A 13,302-nucleotide genomic window follows, 5' to 3' on the forward strand; every position below is an offset into this window, starting at 1 on the left:
AAAATGGAAAATTTTAATTTGCACGTTGCGTAATAAGCGATTTGGGATATAAGCGAAGACTTTGAAGTGAATTATAATAGAAAACAAAAAGGCAAGTGAAAAAAATTTGGTGTGGTTCTGTTTGTAATTATTATAATTAGATAAATATTCGTGTACCATGTTTTTGAAGTTTTCCCTTTTTTTGGTACCTCATGACCTTAATTGTAAGTCATCATATTCTTTGAGGTCATTTAATCAAGAGACCATCATATGGTACCCTCATATCAAATCTCATATAGATTATATGAAGTATTGTGACTGACAAAATAACATGTGTAATGATAGCAATATCGACAAAACAATCAACTTTGCCTTAGAGAAGCTGAATAAATCTGTTGAACACACAGATATCTAGAAAGCGGAAGTTTCATTTCGCAATTTAGCTCATCTGAACTTCACGGTTCTCTGAAGTTTCTGCTTGCGTCATTTGGCGACTTATTGCCATCCTTAGAGACCATAGTTCCTTGTTGGATGAGTCGGTAGAGTTCTCGGCTAGCACTCGCTAGGCCCGAGTTCGAGTCTCCGGCCGGCTAATGAAGAATTAGACGAATTTACTTCTGGTGATAGAAATTCATTTCTCGCTGTTATGTGGTTCGGATTCCACAATAAGCTGTAGGTCCCGTTGCTAAGTAACCAATTGGTTCTTAGCCACGCAAAATAAGTCTAATCCTTTGGGCCAGCCCTAGGAGAGCTGTTAATCAGCTCAGTGGTCTGGTTAAACTAAAGTATACTTAACTTAACTTAGAGACCATGTGATTTTTCATATTGCGTCCAATGTATATGAGTCCTGTTCCTATAGCTGAGCAGCAGCGGGAATTTCTTAAAACATTTCAGTGTAGTTTTCAATAACTTAATAAGTATCTTAGTGATCCTCTATTGGTTTCAAGTGCAATTTAAGTGTGCTTAATTATTTTTGTAATAAGATAGAAAAACCTGACAGTTTTTATTTCAGGCACTAAATAATGTAAAAGTCTAAAAGAGAATTCTCATTCAGATACCTAGTCATGAAAGAAAACACTAGGCATAAATATTTTTCCTAATGTTCTATCAGATTTTGCTTCCTATGAATTTTTCACGAGGAACATTTTTCCACTATAAGATGCAAATACAGATGTAAATAATTCTTCTTAGAGAAAAAGTATTGAGACTGAATGCAGTGCAACAGCAAGTCAAATTTACTAAAGTAACTTATCGCTCATTGGACGTATAATTATTTATTATTGTATATAAATAGTTACTGCCAAAATAAATGATCTCTTTTGCATATATAACTATTTATTATTGTATATATATAATTATTTTTACGTTCATTTCAAATCTGCAGATGACTGCGAGATCATGAGTGACTCGTCATGTCTCGCCAAATATTGGTATATATGCGAGCTTACAGCAGCCATAATGCTGACGGCTTAGTTCTGATGTCATTTCCGAGCCGAGTGCCGATGTATTCAAAAGGACCAGTGCTTTGCGCATGCTCCGTTGTCGGAATCTGACTGACGGGCGTGATACTGTCCTAATCTCAGATAAGTATCGTTCAGGCCAAATAGGAAGGATTATATATATATATATATATATATATATATATATATATATATATATATATATATATATATATATATATATATTTATATATATACATATGTATATATATATATATATATATATATATATATATATATATATATACATACATATATATAATTATATCTATATATGTGTGTGTGTGTATCATCTTGCAAATTTTCCAAGGCTTAACAAGTATTTTTTTGTTTTGCAGTGTTCTTTTAAAGCACTGCCATCATGCATTTTGATAGTAACTGCTCTAGGTTAAATTATGATATATGCCTATTCCTTTATAGTTGGCGTACTTCTAACAGAGTGAGATGAACTGAATTCCTGTAACATGCTCACAGGAATATATTCTGTTACACAGGCATTTTAGAGGTTCCGAGCGAGATCGATATTTTTCTGGCCTTTTGTGTTTAAGAAAGTAAACAACAATAAACAGTGCATGCGATGAGAACTCATAATCCAGAAAATTTATTCCTTGGCTGACAAATCCAGAATTTTATAGCAGAGGACAATTTTGAATGTTACAACTCCATGGTCTTTGTCAAAGATCAAGGAATGATCTCAATATGCTGAGTTGCATGGATTATTAAGGGTTTTTCTTATAATCTTATGAGTTTCAGAAGCACTCACTTGTTTCATAATTGGCCTGATATAACAATTGCATCATTCTCAGGCACATCTTCAGAATGAAACGGTATTACATATAGGATAGATGGAACAGTAGCTGAAGAGTAGATGCACAAAACTCTTCGAAGGTCACCTTATATTTTCAATGACAGGTGAGGACTTTTGGTATCAAGTCCTTATGATGGGAAAGAATAATGATGCTGGACAATTAGTATCTCATTTGCCAGCATATAAGAAGCTCTCTAGTTTGACAGCAAATTCTGAAAAAAAAATCACAATACTTTTCATTTCATCAGATTCATATTCCTTCCTTTTCTAAGCTATTTTGAAGCTTCTCACCTACCTGTATTTAAATACTAGTGTAAATAACAGTAAAACTCGTAATTTCAGGCATGTTAGGAGGTCTGCCCCACTCAAAATATGCTTACTCTAAATTATAGCAATGCCTTTAATGCCTTACACTATGGCTTGCAAAAGCCTAGTCTTCCATCTCTCATCTTTTTTAGTTTTCTGTAAAGAAAACTATTGAGATGGCTTTGTCTGTCCGTCCGCACTTTTTCTGTCCGCACTTTGTCCGAACTTTTTCCGTCCGCCCTCAGACCTTAAAAACTACTGAGGCTAGAGGGCTGCAAATTGGTATGTTGATCATCCACCTCCAATCATCAAACTTACCAATTTCCAGTCCTCTATCCTCTGTAGTTTTAATTTTATTTAAGGTTAAAGTTAGCCATGATCGTGCGTCTGGTAACGCTATAGGACAGGCCACCACCGGACCGTGGCTGAAATTTTCATGGGCCACGGCTCATACAGCATTATATGCTGTACAGAAAATTCGACTGAGCCGAAGACCCTTCGGCGCATTTTTTACGTGTTTGTTTCAACGTTCATATTTGATACTGTAGTTTTGAAAATTTCAAAGATATATTATAAAGTTGTTATTCATGTTGTATGGTTTACGAACTAACATCGTTACAGCTGCAAATTCGTTCAGTTACTCCAATTTATATAATTGTACAAGCGAACTTGCAGTCATACGAACGCACGTCTGACTAGCCTAAGAAATGTCTTGCTCTTTGTTCGAAGGTCAACCAGCTAAAAGCGATATTGTTATTCTGAAGGACTTAAGCCATCATTACACCGTACACGGTGCTTTCGCCTTTGTTACTTTCTCAGTTTACCTCCAGCTCAATAGCCTACAACGTTGAACGTTACTTATCTGCAATAAAGCGTTTACAGACTTTTGCTGCGCCTTACAATTTACATTACTTGTTTTGCGTTTCAAAATATTTCAAAGCACATAAAATATATTTAAGATTATAGCATCAGTAATGAAAGAGAGAGAGAGAGATATTTTAGGCTTACAGACGTTCAGTTAAGCATAATTGTAGATTTAGGTACTGAACTGAACTTCTCTTAGCCTAAAGTCTCTCTCTCTCTCTCTCTCTCTCTCTCTCTCTCTCTCTCTCTCTCATTGCTGACGCTATATTTTAAATATATTTAATGTGTTTTGCAACGCTGAAACAAAAAAAAAAAAATAAATGTAAAGTGTTGTTATACACTGTGTACACTTTAAAGCAGACAGCGAACGTTGAACTTTGTAGACTGTGTTGAGGCAAGCTAAGAAAGCAAGAGTCAAATATATATATATATATATATATATATATATATATATATATATATATATATATATATATATATATATATGTGTGTGTGTGTGTGTGTGTGTGTGTGTGTGTGTGCGAGAGAGCATGTGTGTGTGTGTGAGAGAGAGGAAAACTAACAACATGTAATGTTCAGCAGATATAATGATCGATGCGTAACAAGTATGTTTTCCAAATGTTTACGTTTGTATCACGATGCGTAAGTAATATACAACACCCTTATGCTTAAATGTTCTCGAAACAAAAAAACTGGCCTGATTATCACCTAATGTAGCTTTTCCTGCTATCTGACGACAGAGAACGCAGCGCAACGATCTTTAAAATTGTAGTGACTGATTCACAATATGCAACTAGTATTAAAACCGTTGATACTAGTTGCTTATTACGGAGGCAATGTATATAATACTCTCATGCGTAGACACTTAGCCTACAGGAAGTTAAGACTATTAGTATGCGGTTACTTTAGATAATGATTACTGGCAACTGCAAAGCACGGCAGCTACTGATAACAAAGCTGATAAAGCGTTTTCCTCTGGGGATGGAAGATACTGTTTTTAATTTGAATTTTTTTATTGACTTTAATATTTTAGTTTATATTGTCTATATAAAGGAAAATAGGGCATTCCAACTAGTGAAGTAATAAATTGCGTTGCATGGTTCTTATATTTGAGGAGTCTATTTTTTTTTTTTTTTTATAAGGGTTTTGTTAATTGTCACCGAAACCAGTGGCTCACAGCCAGTGAGTTAGAAATGTACACATGACCTTCAGCTTATTAGGCACCATGAATTTCCTTGACCTCTTTTACAAAAAAAAAAAACAGTCATAGGGCAAATCTATTTTCCTTTTTACATCTACTTTGCACGAATGGATTTGGTAGTGAATATGGAAATTTTCACAAAAACAAAATATAGAGGAAATCAATGGTTAAAAGTTTGTAAATGAATTTTCAACGTTCATGCATGGTTTTATAATGTGTACAAAAATATTGTATGTTTAATGTATTTTATGTATATTGTAGATACTAACTTTACTCACACGAAGGAATAAAGACGTACGTTGTAAGGGCAATATCCAATATCTCATGAAGAATTTAGCGTATAAAAAAGTTGTATATATTGCGTTATGACATCTTAAGCAATCTGATAGAATAACATGTCAAAAATCAAAACCACATTTATGAATTATACAGTACAGGCTCTGTGATCTGATATCTGATCATCAGAAAAGCCAATTGATTTGGCACACATGTAAAAGGGTATAACTAACTTCAAATAGTTCTACCATATCATTTTTTTCATTTTTACCATTCTCTAGATTCACTGGGTCAATTAAGAGATAATACTATACGTGAATAAAAACAGGTATAAATCAACGAATAGATAAGTATTACAAAGTTCAAAATGGTCGTCGGCCAGTTTGGAGGTCACGACCTAATGGCGTAAGGCCGAAATTAATAAGGAGGTCTCAGGCACTCACTCAGTAGTAAATTTTGATCAGAATACTCATTACACCAGTTTACATTAATCCTTTTGTTCTGTAAACCAGCAAATAAGGAGGCGAATAGTGTCTACTAATTCCGACATATAGATTCTTGAAAAGCTTACAACTGGTCATTCTAATGACAGCCGCTCTTACGTTAAAAAAAAAAAAAGTAGATTTCGTTGTTTAGGAAGAATCAAATATTCTTTCTTGAGTATCAGTACGCATCTCAGTTTTGTGTTGCAAACCAGCAAATAGGGAGGCGAATAGTCTCTGATAATTTATACAGATTTTTGAAAAGCATACATTAGGTATGCAGCTTAGAAATAGAGATTATATGTTAACTAAGGATCAAATATTTTTCCGGAATATCAGTACACATCTCAGTTGCAAAATGAGATCTCTAAAACAAATTAATTGACACCATTATGTATTAAGATCCTACATCATCAAGAATAACCTATTTCCGAATATTCAACCCTCGGGTACCAGCGACTAACTCGGTTAGTGAGGAGGGAATTTTATCTTTGCTGTCCATAATTGCTTCTATTGACTCTCAAAGAAATGATTAATAAAGAAATCAATATCACACAGAGTGTATTATGTCATAATTGCACCAAACTATCTTAAAGCACGATCAATAACCTACAACTTTCATTGTACGTAGATAATGACTTGGTTTCTTCCTTCACTATTTCACCCGTAATTATAGCTTATTGTTTATTTTTATCCATACTGTATTTGTCTCGTTTTCAAATATATTTCTTATCTGTTCATTATGATGCTTGTAGATCATGGATTATCACTAAAAGTTTAGAAAATTCTGTGCAAAGAGGAAAAATATATCATGCATCAAAAGCCTTTATTTCTAGATATTGCTCTTAAGTAATTCTCTCGTTAACAAGTTCATCCATAGTTCTATTATATCCTTTCTCTCGTCTATCCTTCCTTAAGTATACCTTAGTTTAACCAGACCACTGAGCTGATTAACAGCTCTCCTAGGGCTGGCCCCAAGGATTAGACTTATTTTACGTGACTAAGAACCAATTGGTTACCTAGCAACGGGACCTACAGCTTATTGTGGAATCCTAACCACATTATAGCGAGAAATGAATTTCTATCACCAGAAATAAATTCCTCTAATTCTTCATTGGCCGGCCGGGGACTCGAACTCGGGCCTAGCAGAGTGCTAGCCGAGAACTCTACCGACTCACCCAACGAGGAACTATATAAACTGTCATTAAAGGGTACCAAAACACCTCTAAATTTCATGGGGCCAATATCATCGAATCCCATTTAGATCCGCACAAAAATATCTTTCGATTCGTTTCATTCTGTTTAAAGCAACAAAATATAGATAGATAAAAGAAACAACAAAAAGAGAAGAAGCTGAATTATCAGATGTGTTCCGCTAACTCTGATTTTGAATAATGGTCGTTTCCATATTGTCTGAGTGTATGGTTTAACATGATCAGTTGCAATAATCATATATATATATATATATATATATATATATATATATATATATATATATATATATATATATATTTTTATTTTTTTTTTTTTTTTTTTTTGAGATAATCATTTAGTCACAACAGTGCTTTTCAACTGCTTTTCACCGTATTTATTCTTAAACTCTCTCCCGCAGTAAAGTCTCCTGGTAGATCTTTAATGATTTATTTCTCTCTGCTTCAACAAGAATATTTTTACTTTAGGTGATGCTGAGCACAGATGAGGAACAGAGGAGAAAGATTAGCAATCACTTCATGCTTTCAAAAAAGGACCTGACACTTTACATATAATTACATCAGATCATCTGGTTCTAGTCAGCGTGCGTTCTACGTAGGGTTGATATCAATCGGAGACCCTTGCTGTAAGCCTTAATCATTCCTCTTAGAAAAGCAAATTCTCATTTATGGTCTGAAGGGCTTGTCACTTGGTTTATATTTAGTCTTTATTTGGCATGAAAAACGTCTTATGTTCATAGGGAGTTGGGGTAGTGGTAATCGGGCAATTCATTTCTGGTAACCTTTGAATCGTTAGATTGTTTGTTGTATAGCCCTTTAATCCTTTAATTAGGCGCCTGGATGATAGAATATTAGTCTCTTGAGCTCATGGTGTCAACGGTAATGTATTACACGTTATATGCAATGTAAAGGAATTATTCACTTCGCATATATAAAAGTTAACTTAGTGAGAAAAGTATTACGTTTATGTCTGTTAAAAACCGATAATACATGACATTTTTCAAATATTACAGAAGTATATAATCTTACACTGCCCACAGAAAAGATAACTTAGTGAGAAAAATATTGTTTATGTCTTAAAAATCGATAATACAAGACAATTTTCAATTATTACAGAAGTAATTTTGTTTTATCTTTCTAGACATGTTACCAGTGAAAATACCTTCCCTCTACCTGATGCACTGGCTAGTGCAATTTAGTTGCTATCAAATCATAGAAATCAATGTTTTCTGGTAATATTCACGAAAACAAAACTGGATATTTTACTCTCCTAAAGCAAGACAAATAAAAACGATCCTAACCTTGTTGCATGAAAATTTAAGCACAAAAACAAATAGGCCATCACCCTTCTGCACACATTCACGTAAACAAAGTGCTGAAAAATTTGCTACCCATAATATAACCACGAGTCCAGTTTTTTAACTTCCATAATGGCTCGTGGGGTCATTGCTCACAAATAAACAGGAAAACTTTGTCTAGTTGTCAACCGAAATGACGCGGGAACACGTGCAGCTGCATCAGATATTTATTTACTATAGATTTCACAGTGGCCGAGCGTTTTGTTGATTAAATGTAAATGTTTTTCAGAAGTCACAGTCATTACAGGCGACTGGTAAAGGATAGCTGCGTCTTCTGAAGCGCTTTCTGTTAAATAAATAGAATATCTGGCTGAAATAATGGAAGATATACAAGCATTTTGATTAAAAATTCACTTGATTCTAGAATAGATTGTGTATATAAAATACCAGGTATGTAATGAAATTTGTTGTGGACAAAATGGTAAAAAAATCGATTCAAGAGTCAAACGGTTTAAATATAAGGTATTACGGATGATGCAGAATGACTGAATTCAAAAGAAGTTATAACATGCGGCCTAAAAAACAGGATGTTATTTAATTTTTTTTATATTTCATATTTTGTGGCTTTACTTTTAATTTGCATTTTAACTAATCATTTGTAAAGGATGTTCGAAGGCAAGAGATGGCTAAGACTATCCTTGAATTTAAATATCGATCAGATAGTTCGCAGCTGTAGACCTGAAAGTTCCTCGCTGGATGAGCGGGTTCCGTTCTCAGCTACCACTCTGTTGGTCTCGAGTTCGAATCTGCGACCGGCCAGTGAAGAACAAGAGGAATTTGTTTCTGGTGATAGGAATTCATTTCTCGCTATAATGTGGTTCGGATTCCACAATAAGCTGGAGGTCCCGTTGCTAGATAACCAATTGGTTCTTAGCCACGTAAAAATAAATCTAATCCTTCGGGCCAGCCCTAGGAGAGCTGTTAATCAGCTCAGTGGTCTGGTTAAACTTAGATATACTTAACTTTTTTTGTAGACCTGAAACTGAGACCCAAGAATCCACGCACTATCGGATCGATATTTAAATTCTAGGATCGTCTTAGCCATCTCTTGTCTTCGAACATCGTTTATAATTGTGTTTGCCCAGGATGTGATCGTGGGATTTCGTCGGATGCACGAGGAGGCTACTACGGATTCGCATAGATTCCCATAAAGGTGTAAGCTACAGAACTGGATGTAAACTGTCTAATCCAGACCACTCAAATATAAGAAATCATGTAAAAATGGGCAAAGCTGATATTAATTATAAAGATTTTTCTATAATAGGACAAGCCCGAAAAGAAAATGACCTCAATATATCGGAATCTATTATCATAAAGAAGACGGTCCCTCTGTACAATTGTTCATTGCTTAACCTTTTGTTTATGTTTTTCTTCTCTCGTTCTTTCTTGCTCTTCCTGTGTTCTTGAGAAAACTTTTGTTTTAGTCTTGTTACTACTACGGTTTAGTAGGTATGTCCTGTGTTTATTCCCCGTTTTTATTTGTCTTATAATTTATATGTATATATCGATGTTTTAATGTGACTTTTGTAAGAGGGTTTTTTAATCATTGCAGCCTTGAAAATGCGATTATAGCAGTTGTCGTGAAACGTCGGCATAATAAATTAATTGTAACAATGGTGACCTTTCCTTCGCCCTCGAGATTGTATCCTGAGTCGAGACTCACCATACTTGGAGATATATATATATATATATATATATATATATATATATATATATATATATATATATATTATAATTTATATATATATATATATATATATATATAATATATATATATATATATATGTATATTTTTATATTTATTATATAATTGATATATTATATTTATGTAATTGATATATAATATATATATATATATATATATATATATATATATATATATATATATTATACAATGATATGATGTACTGCACATATCAGGCTGAGGGTAAGTATAGGGATATTTCAGAATCGCTTTCGTGCAGTTACTGTTTACACGTGTTCAGAGGCAAAACTTAATATGTATTAAAACAGAGTAATGATTAGTTAAAATGCAAATTAAAAGTAAAGCCACAAAATATGAAATATAAATAAAATTGAATAACATCCTGTTTTTTAGGCCGCGTGTTTTAATTTGTTTTGAATTCAGTCATTCTGTATCATAGATAATACCACAATATTTTAAACCGTTTGATTCTTGAATCAAGTTTTTACCATTTTGTCCTCAACAAATTTCATTACATACCTGGTATTTTATATACACAGTCTATTCTAGAACCAAATGAATTCTTAATCAAAATGCTTGTATATGTTCCATTATTGCAGCCAAATATTTTCTATTTAATATAAAGCGCTTCAGAAGACACCGCAGTCCTAAATCATTTGCTTCAAAAGGAAAGATTCCAAGTTTTTCATCAAAATTATTATTTTTTCGCTTTTTTTAACTTTTCCCTGAGGCGTCCACCTGAGCTTCTGGGAAATTTATCTCGAAATCAGTATCAACTTCTCTACAAATATCATCATCAAAATAACTGAGTTGCAAATGCAAAAAGCTCTTAGAAACATCGCAACAAATACTGCCTACTTATAGGATGAGCGCAATGTACAGGGTATTTTGCAATTTCATGGCTTATAATTTATATTTGCGTTCTTACGCACAAGCCTCTGCTGTCTGCTTAAAAGAAAGCACGCACATCCACGCACGCACATACCAGCTTCATCTGCCAGTGCGTCCGTCCTCTTTGCAGGAACAGGGATAAACAAAAACAGGTGGCACCGTTCATTCGTGTTCCCTTTCACGTCTTACCTAACTTAAGGGAGGGACCTGTGCTGGCATATTGCGCGTATGTGTATTTTCTCTCTTTATTGCGTATTACCTTTCTATTGTGCCACTTACTGTAACGGTTCGCCCCCGTAGGAGAATAGCAGTTAGCGCACCTCACGTTGTGCACTGTAAAAGTTACTGAAAAGTGTTTGCAGTGTCCTTTCGGTCCCTAACTCCACCAACTTTTTAGCGGTGTACGCTACCTCCATTCCCGCTTCTCCCCCCCCCCCCTTTTTTTCAGTATTGCTATCCAACCTCTCTAACTATTACTTCTTGCTAGAAGCTGTCGCATGAAAGGTGAAAGGAAAATTGGAAGGCCCCGAGCTTTAGTCTATTTTTCAAGACATGATCGCTGTGATCATGTCTTGAAAAATAGACGAAAGCTTAAGGTCTGCGGGTTTGCCCTCTCACTTTGCCTACGAGCGCTTCTATATATTTAAACGTCAAAGGGACCATTGTGGTACTGGATGATTACTTCTTCGTACAACTGCAGAGATTTTTGTTAGTTCCACCTTTACATCCTTGTACTTCATCACTTTTATTTTCTGGATCTATTGTATTGCTGTCCAACCACCCCAACTCTTTTCACTGTCTTGAGCGCTGAGTAACTGAAACTGCCCTAGTGCTTGGCTTAACGGAAAAATTTCGTAAATCAAATCAATCTAACGTCTCCCTTCGTCACGGTATAATTTAAATCAGCTGTAGAGCAGGATCTGAAAAGAACATTTTATCGAGTAAAGTTCAAGAAATAGCTCGCATGTCAGTTCTCGCTGGTAACTGGCATGACCAGCAATCTGTGTGAAATAGAAATAAATGGAAAAACAGTCAAGAAAGTGGCACTCATTCTCTTAAGCTATGAGTTTGCAAATATCTATAATATGAAGTTTTAGCAATTGCTCTTCAGCTCTTGAAAATCAGCATAAACAAGGTCTGAGACTTGTAAAGAACACGCTGTCTATTTGCGATCAGTATCAATGATGACTCTAGAAGATTCAAATATCTCGGAATCGTTACCGAGAATTCACAGGAATAACGTCAATACAAAACACGAGTAATGACAAAAACAAGTATTTAAAAATGAAAGCCATTAGCATGTTACAAATTCTAAGGAGTAATTTGTAACCAGGTATTATTTCGCCAGAAGCTGATGATAAAAACAAAATGAAATTGTAAACTTATGCTGACGAATTACGAGAAATAGTTTTGTTAAATAAAGAAAAATAAGCAAATATTTCTAAAATGAGTGTAAATAGATTTCCACCGATCTATTTCGGGAGGTTTCAGTAACTGTTAAGCCTATATCAATAGCCCTTTAAGAAGTTGAAAAGTTAAATAGCCTATTTGTGTTTAGAATATCATTTTTAGTCACGAATATAGGACAACATAATGTAGAGTGCTAAGTCTGGGAGTAGCGTGCGACGACTTTAGAAAAAAGATTTTCCTAAGACAAATTTGTATATATTCGTAACCTGATAGATTCTCTCTCTCTCTCTCTCTCTCTCTCTCTCTCTCTCTCTCTCTCTCTCTCTCTCTCTCTCTCTCTCTGCATATGCAAAGAAAACGATAATAGTTTTTAGCAAAATCAATCAAACAAACAGCTGACGCGAAGAAAAAAAAAAACTTTAAAGCTCCTTCTTTATCAATCGAGAGGTTTCCAATATAGCTATATCTTTGAACTATTGAGTCAACACTCTTGTCCAAAAGCTTCAGGGAAATGTTTGTTTCATACGACTTTTTCTTAAATGATATCTGTAAAAATTATCAATGAAAAGCATCAATTTTCTATACGACTTTATGAATATCATTCGTTTCCATTTAGCGAAAAATTATTCAGTGCAGGTGGAACGACCTCTTGAAAGAGATATTGGAATAATAACTGCATAAACAAATCAAAAGTGAGTGTTGTAATAAATGAAATTTCTTTGGGTTGTAGCAAAAGTGGAAAATATTATTGTCAGGGAGAGAGAGAGAGAGAGAGAGAGAGAGAGAGAGAGAGAGAGAGAGAGAGAGAGAGAGAGAGAGAGGAGAACGATATCAATATGTAAGGCAAGAATAAAATCGTACTGAATAAAATGCATTGACGAATCACAGGTTAGTATTTCACTTTGTTTCATACTAATTCATCCATGAAGTCAGAAATGACGTGAATTTAAATAATTTCCAAATACATGTACTTATAATATATCAAGTATACATTACGTGCATCATATACATCACTTGTATGAGTCCAACGCTCTCTGGACGTTAATAAATGTAGGTAAAAAGTGATGTAAAGGTAAGGTTTCCCCATTGTCTTGTCTTCATGGTACACCTGAAATCAGTTGCAGGTATCTTAAATGGAAGAGCGTCATGATATATTACTATACTGTACGCGTGACATCAAAGCATGAGGGTAATTTAATTTATTATACAATAGCTAGTACAACTGGCAATAAAACACAGCTTCAACTCATTATTTTGACTTTTCATTTTCATTTTATTAACGTCCTGTGATCAATTACAGGTGCCCAGCTTT

This window comes from Macrobrachium rosenbergii, chromosome 4 (assembly GCF_040412425.1).
Source record: "Macrobrachium rosenbergii isolate ZJJX-2024 chromosome 4, ASM4041242v1, whole genome shotgun sequence".
NCBI classification, from domain to species: domain Eukaryota; kingdom Metazoa; phylum Arthropoda; class Malacostraca; order Decapoda; family Palaemonidae; genus Macrobrachium; species Macrobrachium rosenbergii.